Below are 19,697 nucleotides of genomic sequence, written 5' to 3'. Positions count from 1 at the left end.
GTCTCCTTTGAAACCTTTTTCCTATGTGCATATACCCTCCCCCTTACACACACAGAATAAAGTATTGTTTTTAGTGCGTGGGTGTGTGTTTCAGAATAAATTGTTTCATACTCTATATATTTGTTTTTTTCAGCACTTACTGTGTTGTAATTAATTTTTTTTCCCTCAACACCATGTCTTAGAGATCTAAGATACCACGTTTTAGAAAATGGGCAGGTTCATTGTTTTATTTTGTTGCATAGTATGCTATAGTGTGAATTTACTAAATTTATTGAGCCTTTCTCAAGTTGATGGAGCCTTAGGTGATTTCTAGTTTGGGCCATCACCAGTGATGATGCTGTGCTTATCCCTGTACAATTTTCTTTGTATACATGAAAAATGTGTATGAATATGATCTGCTGCAATAAGCAAGAAACTCATTAAACAAATAAGGTTTGTTGGGTTTTTCCCCCTCTTTTCTGAAGGTAAGGAGTAACTGGGATTGCTTTAGTTGTGTGGTGATGCACCCTGAGATCCAGGCTCTCTAACTTTTCACTCTGCCAACTTTAGTATGTTGTCTAATATCATCAACCTTGGTGCCTCATACTCACCATATGGTTGCAGCAGCTCTGGACATCACTTCTGGGATCAGAGCTAGAAAGGGGAAGAAAGAAAGATCATAGCCATTTATGTTCCTTCTTATCAGAAGTACAAATACTGTCTAAGAAACAATCTCAATGAATTTCCACTTAGGTATTGCAGGCCAGAACTAGGTCCTTGACCTCTCCTACTGTAATGGAGACTCAGAAAGAGGGAAGAAGCTTGTCCTGATGGGCTTAAACCAATTCTTCAAGTCTTATTGCATATTAGATTCATATGAAAGTGAAAATGTTAGTCACTCAGTCATGTCTGATTCTTTGCAACCCCATGGACTATATTGCACACCAGGCTTCTCTGACTGTGGAATTATCTAAGCAAGAATACTGAAGTGGGATGCCATTTCCTTCTCCAGGAGATCTTCCCAACCCAGGGATTGAACCTGGGCAGATTCTTTACCATTTGAGCCACCAGGGAAGTTCATTAGCCTCATAGGTGAGCTATTTAAAAATACCCATGTCTGGACCCCACTGCCAGAGGTTTTGATGTAATTTGGTCTTCAGTGAGTTCCAGACACTGGTGTTCTTTAAAAACTCCCTGTATGACTAAAAAGTCAATCAAAGCTGAGAACCAGTGGCTTACACCAATCATGATCTTCTTCCTGGGGCTGAGATTTATCAGTTAGGATTAGATTCAGGTGCAAGTGACCATGTGCAACATAACCACAACCCACACAAGATAGGGTTTTACTTCTTGCTCAAGTAAAAGTTCAATGATAGTTGATTCAGGGCTAGATTGGCCTCCATCCTGTGATTCAGGGCTAGATTGGCCTCCATCCTGTGATTCAGGGCTAGATTGGCCTCCATCCTGTCAGAGGCTCAGGCTTCATTATATTGTAGATCCGCCATGCAAGGCCTCCATTCCCAACTTTATTCAAAACAGTTATTTCAGCTCCAGCCACCATTTATGTATTCCAGCCAGCAAGAAGAAGGACAGGGGAGGAGAGCCGAGGCCCCAGTCCTTTAACGACACTTCCTGCCAGTTGCACACACCACTTCTCTCCTCCCACATAATACAGAAAGCAATGTGTCAGTCTTAGTCAGTGCTTTCATTTCAGAAGGTCTCCTCTACCTTAAGACAATAAGCATATTTTCCAATGTTTTTTCAAGTGCTGTAATGGTCACTAATTTATCTGAAATGTAGTTTTATATAAAATGTGAAATATAAATATCTAACTTAATTTTTTTCTGAAAGTTTAGCTAATTGCCCCAGCATCATTTATTATCTGTTCCTCCAGATAAGAACTTCTACTTTTATCATTAAATTCCCACATATATATTAGGTCAAACAATGTGAAAGTGCTGATATCTATCACTTCACTGGAGCTTTATTTTCTTAGTTATACCAGTCACTATTAGATGTCATATTTTGTTTCTTTGTTTTTGTCTGTGTCTGCTGCTTGAATGTAAGTTCAATGAGGACTGGAATTTTGTCGTTTTTGTCAACACTGGGTTCATATGTATCTGCTAAATGAGTGAATGAAATTTATCTCTATGTTTGTTAATATATATTGATAAATGTTTTCATGACTGAGCCATCCTTATATGTTAGAAAAACTTGGTTATAATACAGTATTCTTTAAGTATACTGCTCTAGTTGATCTGTTAAGATCTATGTAAGTCCTTTGCATCTGTGATCTTAAAAGAGCTTGGGTTTCTCTTTTATTTGTTTCTGCTGCCACAATCCAATCTGGGTGTTAGGACTGAGAATCAGGGATTTTCAAAGAGACAAGCATGGCCTGGAAGCAGACATGGAGTAGGAACTACCAGGAGAAGCAACCGGCCACGAGCCCTGGGTGTCCGTGTGTGTGTGTCTTCCTGGGTAAGCCAAGGATGCAGGGTCCTAATGGCTCTTTGCCATTTCTCAGGCTTGTGTTTGCAGTGAGGGATGAACTAACACCTCCCTCTAGGACAAAAAGCAGTCTTACTTATTTCCTGCTATAAAGCAAGTGGGTTCTCCAAGTTCAGTGTTCCTCAGATGCAACATAAACCCATTGTATGCAGAGCATCTACTTGGGCCCTTCATGTTGCCCCTGTGGGACTTGGGGGGCAAGGGAGCCAATGTAAACATTATGCCTATGCTGCTTGCTGTGAGTAATAGATCCTTTGTCTCTGTCCTTAAATCGTAACTTGGCCAGCATCTATGAAACATTAAGAGGCTAATTATTGACTATCAGCGGGGAAAATTCAAATGCCAGACCCTGACAGTTTTGGCAATGAGGATAGGGTGCTGACAGGGGTATGGATTGTGGAAAAGGAAGGACAAGGACACTGTCGATCATATCAGGGTATATGCCAAGACTCGCTGGCACATGTTAGTGAATCTGCTCACTCAAATGGTGAGCAGGATGAGGGTGGCTAGAGTGAGGGTCTCACATTGTCCTACCTGTTAATGAGGCTAAGCAGTGAGAGGCAGGATTGAAAAAAGCCACCTGAATGGTGCTTTGGTTCCTGCTCACTCAACCCCATGCAGGAGGAGGGGGGATATTATGACAATGGGGCAGGAAGCTGCACAGCCTCACCCAGAGGTCAGTGTGGATGAGGCTGCTGAATAAAGGGTCCCAGTATCTGAAATAAATGGTATCAGCTGGGATGTTTGGAACAGAGCTTTAAATGAGCCCCAAAACATGACAAGTTTATTTGATTGAGCCCCACAGATGGCATTCAAATCCAAAGTGAACAAAAATCTTTGCTTCTGGCATAGATCTGCCCTTTGATGCTGTGTTCCCCATCCCTCACTCCCATCCACATACCACACTCAGCTGCTTTGATGAAAAAGCGAACTATGCTGAGAACTTCATGGAACTGAGGACCTCAAATGCTTACAGCTCTGTAGGACTCAATGTCCGTGTCACCATCTTACCCTGTCCTGTGGATGAATGCAGGCAGAGGTGGCTGAAGTCACCAAGGGATGCAATGTGAAGTGGGGGCAAAATGGTCCTGGGCTTGGGTTCTCTCTGGACTGATGCTGGAGATTCACGAGGAAGGAGGCAGTGGCACACCAACCCTGAAATCAGAGGCAAGAGCAAATGAAAGTCTTCCAGCTTCCCAGCTTCCTGCCATGAGCTAGCACCCCCTACCACCCAGCACTCCTATTATTTTTATTTGTGGCTGTTGCTGTGCCCAGGTTGTGGTGAGTAGGGGCTACTCTCTAGTTGCGGTGTTCAAGCTTCTCATTGTGGGTTGTGGTGGCTTCTCTTGTTGGGGAGCACAGGCTCCAGAGTGTAAGCTCAGTAGTTGTGGCACACAGGCTTAGTTGCTCCCAGGCATGTGGGATCTTCCCAGACAAGGAATCAAACCCTGCATTGGCAGGCAGATTCTTAGCCACTGAACCACCAAGGAAGTCCTTATTGCATTTCTATACCCTAACAATGAACACTCAGAAATAGAGAAATGAAAAAATAAGCCTATTTACAATTGCATCGAAAATAATAAAATACCTAGGCATATATCTAACTAAGGAGGTAAAAGACTTGTTCTCACAAAACTATAAATCACTGATGAAAGAAGTTGAAGATAAGACAAACGGATGGAAAGATATACCATGTTTATGTATTGGAAGAATTAATATTGTTAAAATGACCATACTACCCAACACAGTCTACAGATGCAGTAGACTACCTGACAAAATACCAATGACGTTTTTCACAAAATTAGAAAAAATAATTCTAAAGTCTGCATGGAAACACAAAAGATCCCAGATAGCCAAAATCTTGAGAAATAAAAGCTAGTGTCATCAAAATAGCTTGATACCAGCACAAAAACAGACATTCTGATCAATGCAACAGAGTAGAGAGCCCAGAAATGAACCCACACTTATATGGGCAGTTAATCTACCACAAAAGAGATAAGAATACAGTGGAGGAAGGCTCTTCAATAAATGGTATGAGAAAAATGGACAGCTACACGCAAAAGAGTCAAACAGGACTACTCTCTCACACCATGCACAAAGATAAATTCAAAATAGATTAAAGACTTAAATATAAGACCTGAAACCATAAAACTTCTAGAAGGAAGCATAGGCAGTACACTGTTTGACATAGGCCATACTAATATTTGGGGGGATATTTTTCCTCAGGTGAGGGAAACAGAAGCAAAAACAAACATTTAGGACTACATCAAACTAAGAAACTTTTGCACAGAGAAGGAAAATGTCAACAAAACAAAAAGGTCAGCTACTGGATAGGAGAGAATATTTGCTCAACATCACTTAATCATCAGGGAGATGCAATTCAAGACCACAATGAGGTATCACCTCACACCCATCAGAATGGCTACTAAAGAAAAGACAACAAATAACCTTGTTGGCTAGGTTGTGGAGAAAAAGGAGCCCTTGTACACTGTTGTTGGGAATGTAAATTGGTGTAACCACTATGGAAACAGTACGGAGATTCCTTTAAAAAATTAAAAATAGAACTACCATATAAACTATGAGAGTTGGACCCTAAAGAAGGCTGAGCACTGAAGAACTGATACTTTTGAACTGTGATATTGGAGAAGACTCTTGAGATTCCCTTGGACTGCCAGGAGATCAAACCAGTCAACCCTAAAGGGAACCAACCCTGAATACTCATCGAAAAGACTGATGCTAAAGCTGAAGCTCCAATACTTTGGCCACCTGATGCAAAGAGTCAGCTCATTAGAAAAGACCCTGATGTTGGGAAAGATTGAAGGTAGGAGGAGAAGGGGACAGCAGAGGATGAGATGGTTGGATGGCGTCACTGACTCAATGAACATGAGTTTGAGCAAACTCTGAGAGATGGTGAAGGACAGGGAAGCCTGGCATGCTGCAGTCCATGGGATCACAAAGAATCAGACATGACTGAGTGACTGAATGACTGAACAACAAAAACCATATAAACTAGTAATTCCATCCTGGGTATTTATCTGAAAGTAACAAAAACACTAGTTCAAAAAGACATATGTCCCCCTTATGTACATTATAGCATTATTTACAATAGCCAAGATATGGAAGCAATCTAAGATTCCACTAATAGATGAATGCATAAATAAGATGTGGTATATGTAAGAAATGGAATATTATTCAGCCATGAAAAGAATGAAATCTTGCAATTTGCAACAACATAGAGGGTATTATGCTAAAGTGAAATGTCAGACAGAGAAAGACAAATGAATTCCCTTAAATATGGAATCTAAAAATCAAAACAAATGAACAAACATAACAAAACAGAAACAGAGTTATAGATACACAGAACAAACAGGTGGTTGCCAGAGGGGAGAGTAGAGGAGGCAGAAAAGAAATAAGTGAGGGAGATTAAGTGGTAAAAATTTCCAGTTGCAAAATAAATGAGTCAGGGGTATGAAATGTACAGTATGGAAGATACAGTCAATAACTCTGGCCTCCCAGAAATAGGCCTGGCAGAAGTGCAACCTTAAATCAAGGAGGCAGAGCTGAGACTGGGTCTAAATTTTTGAAATTAAAGTAGGTCTACATGTTATGTCTTTTCTTGTAAGTAAATGGAATTAGGCGCTAGGTTTCTGAAAAGTTCATTGTTGGGGGCCTAAGAGATTTGGAACCGTTTGCAGACCAATATGGTAAGTTCAGAGTTGATAGCATCCTTCTCTAAACAGGAGATCATGAGTAAGTTTTTGCCGGAGAGAGGTTGTTATGAACTTCTCATTATTATAGGTAAAGGATTTGAGGACCTGATAATAGTGAATCTAACAAAGTACACACCAATGGGAGAGTATGTGACCATACAAAGGATTAATCTAGAAGTTCTTTCCAATGAGATGGTGACATTCTTGCAGCGGGAGCTCCATGTCTCTAAGTTTCTCAGCCATCCCAATACCTTGCCATATCAAGCCACTTTTATTGCAGATAATGAGGTGTGGGTTGTCACATCATTCACAGCATATGGCTCTGCAAAGGCCATCTATACACACTTCGGTATGAATGAACTGGAAATTGCTTACAGTCTGCAGGGGGCGCTCAGGGTCCACGACACCCACCACTTGGGATGCGTGCACAGGAGTCAAAACCAGCCACTTACATCCTGATCCTAACAGCAGCTCAGCACGATCAGTCACTGGCAGTAGCAGCCCAGTACTTCCTCAAGTGCTAAATCAAGGTTCTGCCTTGGCTCAGCTCATAAGTCCTCTGGCAGAATCTTCAGGTTTATGTTGCCAAATTTGACATTGCAGTGTGAGAATCACAGCCTATGAAGTGGCTGATGGCCACGTCCCCTTTAAAGATATGCCCGCCACCTAGATGCTGCTGGAGAAGCTGAACAGCACAATGTCCTGCCTGCTGGACACCAGCACCAACCTCCCTGAGGAGCTGACCATGAGCACCTCATATTCAGCCATTATGGCCTGAGTGACAACCTGGCCACCAGCACTCCCGGGACCTCCAATGGCGACTCTCCATCCCACCCTTATCACCACAACTGCTCACCCCATTTTCTCCACTTTGTGGAGCAGTGCATTCAGTGCAACCCGGATATAAGACCAAGTGCCAGCTCCCTCATGAACAATTCTTCCTTTAAGCAGATCAAGTGACATGCCTCAGAATGTCTAACTTTGCTTAACTTTCTTCATCCTGTCACCCCCAAAACCAGTTCTGAAGGCCACTGGTCTCCAGATCACAGTGGAATCTTTGGCCTGGTACCAAACCTGGAAGAGCTGGAGGGGAAGACTGGGAGTGCTAAGCTTATGAAGAAGGTACACATTTTCCATCTGGGGCCATGTGAGCTTCTGGGACCCTTCCAGAGGGTTGGCCACATTCCCACCCTCCTGGGGGGCAGATTGGGCAGAAAGGACATTTCTGCCAGGAGGGCCTGCTGCTTGCTGACTAGGAAAGAAATTCCTAGACAGAAACTTTATTGCTCCAGGGCTTTTGAGACACAAGGGAATCCCAACAACCAGGGATCAAGAGGGGCCAAAGAGCTGATATTCCTGGTCCTGCGAGCTCAAGTGACCTGACCTCTTCAGAAGGAAAAGATGCTGTTCTGGCCAAGGGGGACTGAAGTCCAAGCCCAGGTTTCGACTCATCCACCCAGGGAACTGTGTGACTTCTTCCCACTCTGGCTTTCCTATCAGCCTCGTTCCATTCTTCTCCCCTGTTCTCAGATCCTATAGGTCCGTGGAGGGGCAAGTAATAAGATGCCCTCCCCTCAGAAAGGAAAGAAAAGTGAAGTTGCTCAGTCATGTCCAACTCTTTGTGACCCCATGGACTGTGACCTGCCAGGTTCCTCCATCTGTGGGATTTTCCAAGCAAGAATACTAGAGTGGGTTGCCATTTCCTTCTCCAGGGGATCTTCCCAACCCAGGGATCGAACCTGGGTCTCGCACATTGCAGGCAGACTCTTTATCACCTGAGCCACCAGGGAAGCCTCCCTCCCTTCAGACAGCTCCTAGTGACTGAAGGGAAGGGTATTTTTTCTTTTTAAAGCACTAGGTTAAGGCTAGGGCAGTCCATCCTCATCCTCGTTTTCGCTGGGGCCCTGACACCTAAAACCTTCCTTTGGTTCATCTGTGTAGCTCAGTCCTTTCCCAACAAGAGTCCGTGTTACCGCCTCCTGCCAGCTGCCACGGTGCTTCTTCCAACAGCCATGATGCCTTGCCTAGCTTGAGGGCCTAAGTCTTTATGCCATGTTACATGCATTGCCGGAACAGATGAAAGCTTCCAAAGATTCCAAAAAGAAAACCTCTGTGATATCCTTACAAGGTGACATACTGTAACTAGACTTTTATTTGTGGTCATTTTAAATTTTAAAAATATCAAGTCACTTTGTTGTATAACAGGAACTAACATAGTGTTATAGGTCAATTATACTTCAAAAACAAACAAATTCATAGAAAAAGAGATCAAATTTGTGGTCACGAGGGGGTGGATAGAAGGCAAATTGCATGACAGTGATCAAAAGGTACAAACTTCCAGCAGTAAGGTAAATAAGTACTCAGGATGTATACACGTTAAATATAATTAACATTATAATACGTTATATATGAAACAGAATAAATTCTGAGAATTCTCATCACAAGGAAAAAATTTTCTACTTCTTTAATTTTGCATCTCTATGAGACGATGTGATAATCTTATTGTGATAATCATTTCACTATGTATGCTTTACACCTTAAACTTATACAGCACCAAACATCAATTATTAATATATCTCAATGAAGGTACTAAAAAGAAAAATCACCCAATTTCAACTGATGGGCTATGAGCGAAGTTTAGTGGGGACAGGAAATTAAATTGACCCTACAATTTAACTGTAATTTAAATGACCCTGGGTCACGCATGCTGTGCTCAGCCACTTCAGTCGTGTCTGACTCTTTACGACCCTATGGACTGCCTGCTGAGGTCCTCCATCCATGGAATTATCCAGGCAAGAATACTGGAGTGGGTTCCCAAGCCCTCCTCCAGGGGATCTTCCCAACCCAGGGATCCAACCTGCATCTCTTAAGTCTCCCGCATTGGCAGGAGGGTTCTTTACCACTAACGCCACCTGGGAAGCCCCACAGGTGGATCTTTTGAGGTCAGCTCAATGTACTGTTGTTGGGGCTGCCACTGCTGAAAGTGTAATTAGTACTGAAGTTTGTACAGGTTTGTACTGTGAATGCCAATAAATGTCAGAGGGGATTCACTCATTCAGAGACTGCTATGTGTATAGAGTTGATTCCTGAACCCTCTAGACAACCCAGAAGAAAGCCCATAAGCTTCCAAAAAGAGAAAGGGAAATAGGAAAAAGTCGATTCGATGGCTGCGATTACTCAGAGATCAGTTTCCTGCACAACAGCACCACCTTTCGGACATAGTCGGTACCTCCCTTTTGGCCTCTTGTTTTTTTTTTTCTTTTTGGCTGTGCCATGCAGCATGCGGGATCTTAGTTCCTCAACCAGGAATCGAATGAATCTGTGTCCCCTGCAATGAGACAGCGGAATCTTAACCACTTGACTGCCGGAGAAGTCTCTCTTTTTGGAACCTCCTAATTTCTTACTTCCTGACCCACGCTCAGTAGTGTCCAACTCTTTGCAACCCGATGGACTATAGCCCACCAGGCACCTCTGTCCATGGGGATTCTCCAGGCAAAAATACTGCGATGGGTTGTTGTGCCCTCCTCCAGGGGATCTTCCCCTCCAAGGGGTGGAACCCAGGTCTCCCACATTGTAGGCAGACTCTTTACCATATAAGCCACCAGGGAAGCCCAACTGATCCATAGAGGTCTATGTGACTAGGGATGGGTAAACTTGGATCTGGGCTTCCCCAGTGGCTTAGATGGTAAAGAATCTGCCTGCAATATGAAAGATACAGGTTTAATCCCTGGGCTGAGAAGAACCCGTGGAGAAGGAAATGGCAGCCCACTCCAGTATTCTTGCCTGGAGAATTCCATGGACAGAGGAGCCTGGCAAGCTACAGTCTATGGGATCACAAAGAGCTGGACACAACTGAGTGACTAACACACACACACACATAAATGTGGACTTGGTGGCTATCTATGGAAAGACAAAAAAAGGCCTTGCTCAGACAGTTCAGTCACTCAGTCATGTCTGACTCTTGGTGATCTCATGGACTGCAGCACACCAGGCCTTCCTGTCCATCACCAACTCCCAGAGCTTGCTCAGACTCTTGTCCATCGGCATGAGTCTGCAATGAGTCGGCAATGCCATCCAACCGTCTCATCCTCTGTCATCCTCTTCTCCTGCCTTCAATCTTTCCCAGCATCAGGGTCTTTTCCAATGAGTCGGTCCTTCACACCAGGTGGCCAAAGTATTGAAGTTGCATTTCCTTTAGTATTGACTAGTTGGATCTCCTTGCAATCCAAGGACTCTCAAGAGTCTTCTCTAACACCACAGTTCAAAAGCATCAATTCTTCGGCGCTCAGCTTTCTTTATAGTCCAACTCTCACATCCATACTTGACTACTGGAAAGACCATAGCTTTGACTAGATGGACCTTTGGTTTGCAAAGCAATGTTGTTGCTTTTTAATATGCTGTCTAGATTGGTCATAGCTTTTCTTCCAAGGAGCAAGTGTCTTTTAATTTCATGGTTGTAGTCACCATCTGCAGTGATTTTGGAGCCCAAGAAAATAGTCTGTCACTGTTTCCATTATTTCCCCATCTATTTGCCATGAAGTGATGGGACTGGATGCCATGGTCTTAGTTTTCTGAATGTTGAATTGTAACCCAACTTTTTCACTCTTCTCTTTCACTTTCATCAAGAGGCTCTTTAGCTCCTCTTCACTTTCTTCCATAAGGGCAGTATCATCTGCATATCTGAGGTTATTGATATTTCCCCTAGCAATCTTGATTCCAGCTTGTGCGTCAACCTGCCTGGCATTTCAATGTATTCTGCATTTAAGTTAAATAAGCAGGGTGACAATATACAGCCTTAATGTACTCCTTTTCCAATTTGGGACCAGTCCGTTGTTTCCTGTCTGGTTCTAACTGTTGCTTCTTGACCTGCACACAGATTTCTCAGGAGGCAGGTCAGGTGGTCTGGTATTCCCATCTTCTGAAGAATTTTCCACAGTTTGTTTTAGTCAAAGGCCTTGCTCGTCAAATGGAAATGCTATATAGTAAGTCCCCTACATACAAACCTTCATATTGCAAACTTTCAAACATGCAAATATGCACTCTATGTACAATCAGGGGTCTGGTGTACACTGTCACATGCAGGTATCCTCTATGAGTGGCTGTGCCTTTGTGTACTTTACTGCACAGTACTGAATAGAGTACAGTAGGACAATATCTGTATTTCAAGGCCAGGATGTCCAAAAGCAAGTGTAAAATCAGCAGTGATGTAGCTGGTGCTGCTAAGAAGTGCCAAGCAATAACAAAGGAAACAAAAGTGAAAATAATTGAGAATGGAGCAAGGCAAAGAGATGGTAGACACTGCTAATTCTTATAACATGAATCATTCAACCATTGGCACAGTCCTAAAGAACAGGGACAAGATCATGGAACATGTGAAGTCTGCTGTGCTAATGCTGTCAACAATAATACTGAAGAAGTGTGGAAGTGATGAAGGAAATGGAGAAACTTCTCGGTGTGTGGATGCAGGATAAGCATCTGTGTCGAGTCCTGCTCAGCTTAATGCTGATTCAAGAGAAAGCTAAAAGATTTTATGAAGATCTGGAGAAGAATCATGGTGAAGAATCATAGGGCACATCTATTCCTGCCAGCCATGACTGTTCTCACCAGTTCAAGGCTAGAGCCAACCATAAGTAAGTAGCAAGGTAGCAAGTGCAGATATGGTAACTGCCTAGGAATTTCCTGAAACACTTTGAGAAATTACTGATGAAGGTATGTGTTTACCCGACCAGCTTTTAATGTGAATGAGACGGGACTGTCCTGGAAGAGGATGCCAGACTGAAGTTACATCAGTAAGGAAGGAGGAAAAGATGATGCCAGGCTCTAAAGCAGTAAAGGATAGGCTAACTCTGTTGTTTGGTGGCAATGCTGCTGGGGATATGAAGCTGAAGTTGCTCTTCCTTCATCCTTCAGACAACTCAAGAGCACTTCCTATTGTGTGGAAGAGTAATGCCAAAGCCTGGGTTACACAGGCCATTTTTTCTGGACTGGTTTTTTCAGGACTTTATCCTATTTTCCGGGATATTATCCCTGGGGTACGGAAATATTACTTGGAGAAGGACATCCCATTCAACATTCTTTTGCTACTCAACAATGCTCTGAGCCACCCCCATTCACGGATGACTTTCATCCCGATGTTGAAGTAGTGCATCTGCCACTGAATACAGTGTGGCTCATCCAACCGAGGGATCAAGGAGTTATAGGGACTTTCAAGAAATATAATTTATGTCACACTTTTCATCAAGCAGTAAGGGTGAGTGATAAATGAGGAACAACTTTGTGACAATTTGGAAGAACTATAGCATCTACAAGGCCATAAACAAAATCGACTTTGCTTAGCATAAGGTTACAACCATCACCATGACTGGGGTTTGGAAGAACCTTTGCACAAAGTTTGTTCACAATTTTTGTGGATTTGAGAAGGTGGATGAGGAGTCAAAAGAGGTCTTCAGCAACTTAGTGACCTTCAGCAAGAAGCTGGAGCTAGGTCTTCAAGAGGAGATGACTTCATTAAACTCCTTGTGTGCAGCCTGAGGAGCTTGCTAATGAAGACCTGATGGAATAGGAGGCCTAAAGAAAGAATGAAGAGAGACGAGAGAAAGAAGAAGTAACTGAAGAACCAAAGAGATGCATGATGCAGGAAATGGCAAGGGGATTTTCTTCATTTGAAAAGACACTGTTAATTTTTGAGGCACCGGACCCAAATGCAGAATGGTACATGAAGGTTGCAGCAGCCATTCAGAATGCAATCCAGTGTTAAAGGGTCATCTATGAAGAGAAAAAAAAGAGCTACTACCCAGATATCCCTGGATCATTTTTTCAAGAGGGTAGATTGAACTGAATCCAGCAAAGAACCCAAACCTGTGCCGTCGATATCAGGTATGAGTGAGATTGCATCTTGCCCTCTTCAGCTCTACCACCTTCTCTCCCTCCTCCAGTCAGTAAGTCTTCTTGCCTGTTCACTCGATGCCAGCCACTGTGTGCCAACTGTTATACTCTACTACTGTGCCTTTCAAGATTTTCCCTGGTGGCTCAGTCGGTAAAGATTCTCCTTGCAATGAGGGAGACTCAGGTTCAATCCCTGGATTGGGAAGATATCCTGGAGAAGGAAATGGCAACCTACTCCAGTATTCTTGCCTGGAGAATTCCATGGATAGAGGAACCTGGTGGGCTACTGTCCATGGGGTCACAAAGAGTCAGACATGACTGAGTGACTAACACTTTGTACCTTTCAAGGTACTGTACTATGATTCAAAATATTTTCTTTATTTTCTGTGTTTGTTCTTTTATGTATTATTTGTGTGAAAAGTATTATAAACCTCTTACATGTGGTACAGTAATGGTATTACATTACAGTAATACAGTATGGTATTATATTGTGCATTGTGTTAGTTGGTTACCAAGGCTAATGCTGTTGGATTTACAAACAAATTGGACTTGTGAATGTGCTATCAGAATGGAACTCATTTGTATGTAGGAGATTTGCTGTATTTAGGAGCATACCTGACCTAGTTCTAACATTATCTGGGTTTTACATGAAAGGGTGGCAGTAATCCCTTTGGGGAAAACTTTATTCCTCACTTCATCACCCAGAGCATAAGTGCTAGCTCAACGGGGCCCTCAATTCACAGAGGATCTGCTAAGTGCCTGCTTGGTTCATTGGTGTTTCAGCTGACACCAGCGATGTCCATATTCAGCCTCAGCACCAGCTATGCAGAATCAGAACCAGGCATAGTCATTCTGTTCAATGGGCATCACTCAAGGCAGTGCTCATAGTTCTGGCCATACCTCCCCTGTTGAAACTTAGTACATTTTTACTGCCTTTTGTAGTTGCCAATGGCCTAACTGTCTTGTCTGCAAAACTGGCAAGTTGAAGACATTCGTCTTTGGAACTACAAACTGTGGCAACAAATTCAGCTGCCAACCAGATAATCTGGCTCTCATGGAGATGCTCACGGTTAAGGGCCCTTATTTAATAAGATCAACTTAAATCATGCTGCTGATCCAGCCTGTACCACCCATATAACCACCATGACTGCCTGGATCCATCATTGCACCAGATGTGGCAACACATCCACCAGCATGAATGGGGCACAAAGTAAAGAACTATATGTTTCTGATGCAGAAAGCACCACTTCAAACAGACTTGTGACACCTCCCAAAAGTTAAGCTGTTTGTCTTATAGTAAAGAGGTGACACTGCACAGGGCGTTGTTCCCCCTACTCCTGAATGACTGACTATCCCAGACCTTTGACCTCTCCTCTGGACTATCACTGGTGCCTCACTACTCTGGGGCACATTTTCAAGTTGCAGTGTTGCTGTTATAGTTTGATTAGGAGACTATGGCTTCACCATTGTAGCCCTTGTAACTAAGCCATGTTGTTTTTGACTTTCAGGTCATCCACTGCCTAGCAACAATGCACACTTTGTTGCAAAAGCCACCCAACAATGAGCCAATAGTCAAGGTATCCAATGGCTATGCCATACTCACTAAGATCTGCCAGTGTCCTGTATTACTGAGCACTGGAATGGCCTCCTCAAAAATATACTCAATCAAAACCTATGCGATGCAGCAAAAGCACTTCTAAGAGGGATGTTTATAGCAATATAATCCTACCTCAAGAAACAAGAAAAACATTGAATAGACACCTAATTTTATACCTAAAACAACTGGAAAAAGAAGGACCAAAAAACCCCAAAATTAATAGAAGGAAAGAAATCATAAAGATTCGAGCAGAAATAAATGAAAAAGAAATGAAAGAAACAATAGTAAAGATTAATCAACTAAAAGCTGGTTCTTTGAGAAGATAAACAAAATTGACAAACCTTTAGCCAGACTCATGAAGAAAGAAAGAGAGAAGAATCAAATTAACAAAATTAGAAGTGAAAATGGAGAGGTTACAACAGACGTTGCAGAAATACAAAGGATTGTAAGAGACTATTATGAACAACTATATGGCAATAAAATAGATAACCTGAAAGAAATGGACAGATTCTTAGAAAAGTTCAATCTTCCAAGACTGAACCAGGAAGAAACAGAAATTATGAACAACCCAATTACAAGCACTGAAATTGAAGCTGTGATCAAAAATCTCCCAAAAAACAAAAGCCCAGGACCAGATGGCTTCACAGGAGAACTCTATCAAACATTTAGAGAAGAGCTAATGCCTATCCTTCTAAAACTCTTTCAAAAAATTGTAGAGAAAGGAACACTTCCAAACTCATTCCACGAGGCCACCATCACCCTGATACCAAAACCAGACAAAGACAACACACAAAAAAAGAAAACTACAGGCCAATATCATGATGAACATAGAAGCAAAAATCCTCAACAAAATTTCAGCAAACAGAATTCAGCAACACATCAAAAAGCTCATACACCATTATCAAGTTGGGTTTATTCCAGGGATGCAAGGATTATTCAATATACGCAAATCAATCAATGTGATATACCATATTAACAAATTGAAAGATAAAAAACCATATGATAATCTCAATAGATACAGAAACAGCCTTTGACAAAATTCAGCACCCATTTATGATTAAAACTCTTAAAAAAAATGGGCATAGAAGGAGCCTACCTCAACATAGTAAAGGCCATATATGATAAGCCTACAGCAAACATTATTCTCAATGGTGAAAAACTGAAAGCATTTCCCTTAAGATCAGGAACAAGACAAGGGTGTCCACTTTTGCCACTATTATTCAACATAGTTCTGGAAGTCCTAGCTACAGCAATCAGAGAAGAAAAAGAAATAAAAGGAATCCAGATTGGAAAAGAAGTAAAGCTCTCACTGTTTGCAGACGACATGATACTGTACATAGAAAACCCTAAAGATAGTATCAGAAAATTACTAGAGCTAATAAGTGAATTTAGCAAAGTTGCAGGATACAAAATCAATACACAGAAATCACCTGCATTTCTATATGCTAACAGTGAAAAATGAGAAAGAGAAATTAAGGAATCAATCCCATTCATCATTGCAACAAAGAATTAAATATCTAGGAATAAACTTACCTAAGGAGACAAGTGAAGAAGGCTGAGCGCTGAAGAATTGATGCTTTTGAACTGTGGTGTTGGAGAAGACTCTTGAGAGTCCCTTGGACTGCAAGGAGATCCAACCAGTCCATTCTGAAGGAGATCAGCCCTGGGATTTCTTTGGAAGGAATGATGCTAAAGCTGAAACTCCAGTACTTTGGCCACCTCATGCAAAGAGTTGACTCATTGGAAAAGACTCTGATGCTGGGAGGGATTGGGGGCAGGAGGAGAAGGGGACAACAGAGGATGAGATGGCTGGAGGGCATCACTGACTCGACGGATGTGAGTCTGAGTGAACTCCTGGAGTTGGTGATGGACAGGGAGGCCTGGCATGCTGCGATTCATGGGGTCACAAAGAGTCGGACACGACTGAGTGACTGAACTGAAATGAACTGAACTGAACTGAAGGAGACAAAAGAACTGTACACAGAAAATTATAAGACACCAATAAGAGAAATCAAAGTTGACATAAATAGATGGAGAGATATTCCATGTTCCTGGGTAGGAAGAATCAATATTGTAAAAATGACTATACTATCAAATGCAATCTACAGATTCAATGTGATCCCTATCAAATTGCCAATGGCATTTTTCACAGAACTAGAACAAAAATTTCACAATTCATGTGGAAACACAAAATACCCCGAATAGCCAAAGCAGTCTTGAGAAAGAAGAATGGAGCTGCAGGAATCAACCTTCCTGGCTTCAGATTATACTACAAAGCTACAGTCATCAAGACAGTATGGCACTGGCACCAAAAAAAAAAAAGAAAAGAAAGAAAAAAAGAAATAGAGACCAATGGAACAAGACAGAAAGCCCAGAAATAAACCCATGCACCTATGGGTACCTTATTTTTGACAAAGGAGCAAGAATATACAATGGGGCAAAGATAGCCTCTTCAATAAATGGTGCTGGGAAAACTGGACAACTACATGTAAAAGAATGAAATTAGAACACTTCCTAACACCATACACAAAGATAAACTCAAAATGGATTAAAGACCTAAATGTAAGACCAAAAACTATAAAACTCTTGGAGGAAAATAGGCAGAACACTAGATGACATAAATCAAAGCAAGATCCTCTATGATCCACCTCCTAGAGTAATGGAAATAAAAACAAAAGTAAACAAGTGGGACCTGATTAAACTTAAGAGCTTTTGCACAGCAAAGGAAACTATAGGCAAGGTGAAAAGACAACCCTCAGAATGGGAGAAAATAATAGCAAATGAAACAACTGACAAAAGATTAGTTTCCAAAATATATAAGCAGCTCATACAACTCAATACCAGAAAAACAAACAAATCAAAAAGTGGGGAAAAGACCTAAACAGACATTTCTCTAAAAAAGATATACAGATGGCTAACAAACACACAAAAAGATGCTCAACATCGCTCATTATTAAAGAAATGCAAATCAAAACTACAATGAGATATCACCTCATACTGGTCAGAATGGCCCTCATCAAAAAGTCTACAAACAGTAAATGCAGGAGAGGGTATGGAGAAAATGGAATGCTCTTGCACTGTTGGTGGGAATGTAAATTGATACAGACACTATGGAAGATGGTATGGAGATTCCTTAAAAAACCAGGAATAAAACTACCGTATGACAAAGCAATCCCACTCCTAGGCATATACCATGAGGAAACCAAAATTTAAAAAGACACATGTATCCCTGTGTTCATTGCAGCACTATTTACAATAGCTAGAACATGGAAGCAACCTAGATGTCCATTAATAAATGAATGGATAAGGAAGTTGCAGTACATATACACAACGGAATACTACTCAGCCATAAAAAGGAATACATTTGAGTCAGTTCTAATGAGGTGGATGAACCTAGAAGCTATTACATAGAGTGAAGTAAGTCATAAACAGAAAGATAAATATATTCTAATGCATATATACAGAATCTAGAAAAATGGTATTGAAGAATTTATTTACAGGGCAAAAATGGAGAAACAGACATAGAGACTAGACTTATGGACATGGGGAGAGGGGAGGAGAGGGTGAGATGTATGGAAAGAGAAACATGGAAACTTACCTTACCATATATAAAATGGACAGCCAATGGGAATTTGCTGTATGGCTCAGGAAACTCAAACAGGGGCTTTGCATCAGCCTAGAGGGATGGGATGGGGAGGGAAATGGGAGGGAGGTTCAAAAGGGAGGGGATATATGTATACCTATGGCTGATTCATGTTGAGGTTTGACACAATACAACAAAATTCTGTAAAGCAATTATCCTTCAATAAAAAATTAATTAATTAAAAATAAACTCAAAACACTTCTGACTACTTCCTTCATCTCCTTTTGGTCCACACACCCTACTGCTACATGCTCAGTCTTTGTTGCCATGTTGAGGCTTTCACTAGTTGAAGCAAATGGGGGCCACTCTTCGTTGCGGCACTTGGACATCTCATTGTGATGATTTCTCTTATTGCAGAGCACAGGCTCTAGGTATGTGGGCTCAGTAATTGTGGTGCATGAGCTGAGTTGCTCCGAGGCATGTGGGATCTTCCCAGACCGGGGATCAAACCCATGTCCCACTGCATTGGCAGGAGGACTTCTAACCACTGGACCTCCAGGGAAGTCTCTTGAGTTTCTGTTGATAGTGTGTGCGTGCATGCTAAGTCACTTCAGTCATGTCTGACTCTTTGTGACCCTATGGACTGTAGCCTGCCAAGTTCCTCTGTCCACAGGATTCTCCAGGCCAGAATACTGGGGTGGGTTACCATTTGCTTCTCCAGGTCTATTGATAGTAGCCTTAATTAAATTCTGATTGAGACAGATTGAGCAGATTTGGTCTCAGTCTCTATTTAATCAGATTAATGAGAGTGGTGAATGGAGTGGTATATTCACGTAAATAGTCAAGTTCACCCAACAATGTGTAGGTCAATTGTTGAGAGAGTTTAGATGCCATAGACCTTGTGCATCACTGCACATTTTTACGGGGCATGCAAAGAATATAAGGTCTTGAGCACTCTGCCTGCACTATTTCTCAGGGTGTGTGTGCAGACAGCAATCTTGAGGAATAAAGCAATCTCTCTCTCCAGGACAAAGAGCTTGCTTATTGTCTTCTATAAAAGAAGTGGGTTCCCCATTCTCCTGTTCCTCAAATGCAAAACAAACCCACTGTATGCAGGGCATCCACAGGGCTCCTTCACATTGTTCCTATGGGACTTGGGAGTGGGAGCAAGAGAAACTGATGAAAACAATGCTTTTGCTACTTGTTGTGCTTTGAGTACTTTGCTGTTCTTTGTCTCTGATCCAGGAATCTCATGTCTTCTACCAGAATTCATGAAATGGTAACAGGTAAATCAATTAGCTTGAAAGTGGGGCAAAGTCAAATTCCAAGTAGTTACATGTAGTGAGGTGAAAGAATAAACAGTAGCTGCCAGAAAGGGCCTTTAGAAGAAAGGGTGTCTTAGGGTGTTGCTTTAGTCTGCTCAGGCTGCCATAAG

The 19,697-nt window shown here is 41.9% G+C and overlaps 1 pseudogene; it reads left to right on the top strand.

Moving 5' to 3' along the window:
* Window positions 1-6,093: 6,093 nt before the first annotated feature.
* LOC104986179 lies at window positions 6,094-7,157 on the top strand (annotated as a pseudogene).
* Window positions 7,158-19,697: the final 12,540 nt, after the last annotated feature.

This window comes from Bison bison, unplaced genomic scaffold (assembly GCF_000754665.1).
Source record: "Bison bison bison isolate TAMUID 2011002044 unplaced genomic scaffold, Bison_UMD1.0 scf7180017864063, whole genome shotgun sequence".
NCBI classification, from domain to species: Eukaryota; Metazoa; Chordata; class Mammalia; order Artiodactyla; family Bovidae; genus Bison; species Bison bison.
The sequence above is the reverse complement of the archived record's forward strand: the minus strand, read 5'-3'. Positions and strand labels throughout refer to the sequence as shown.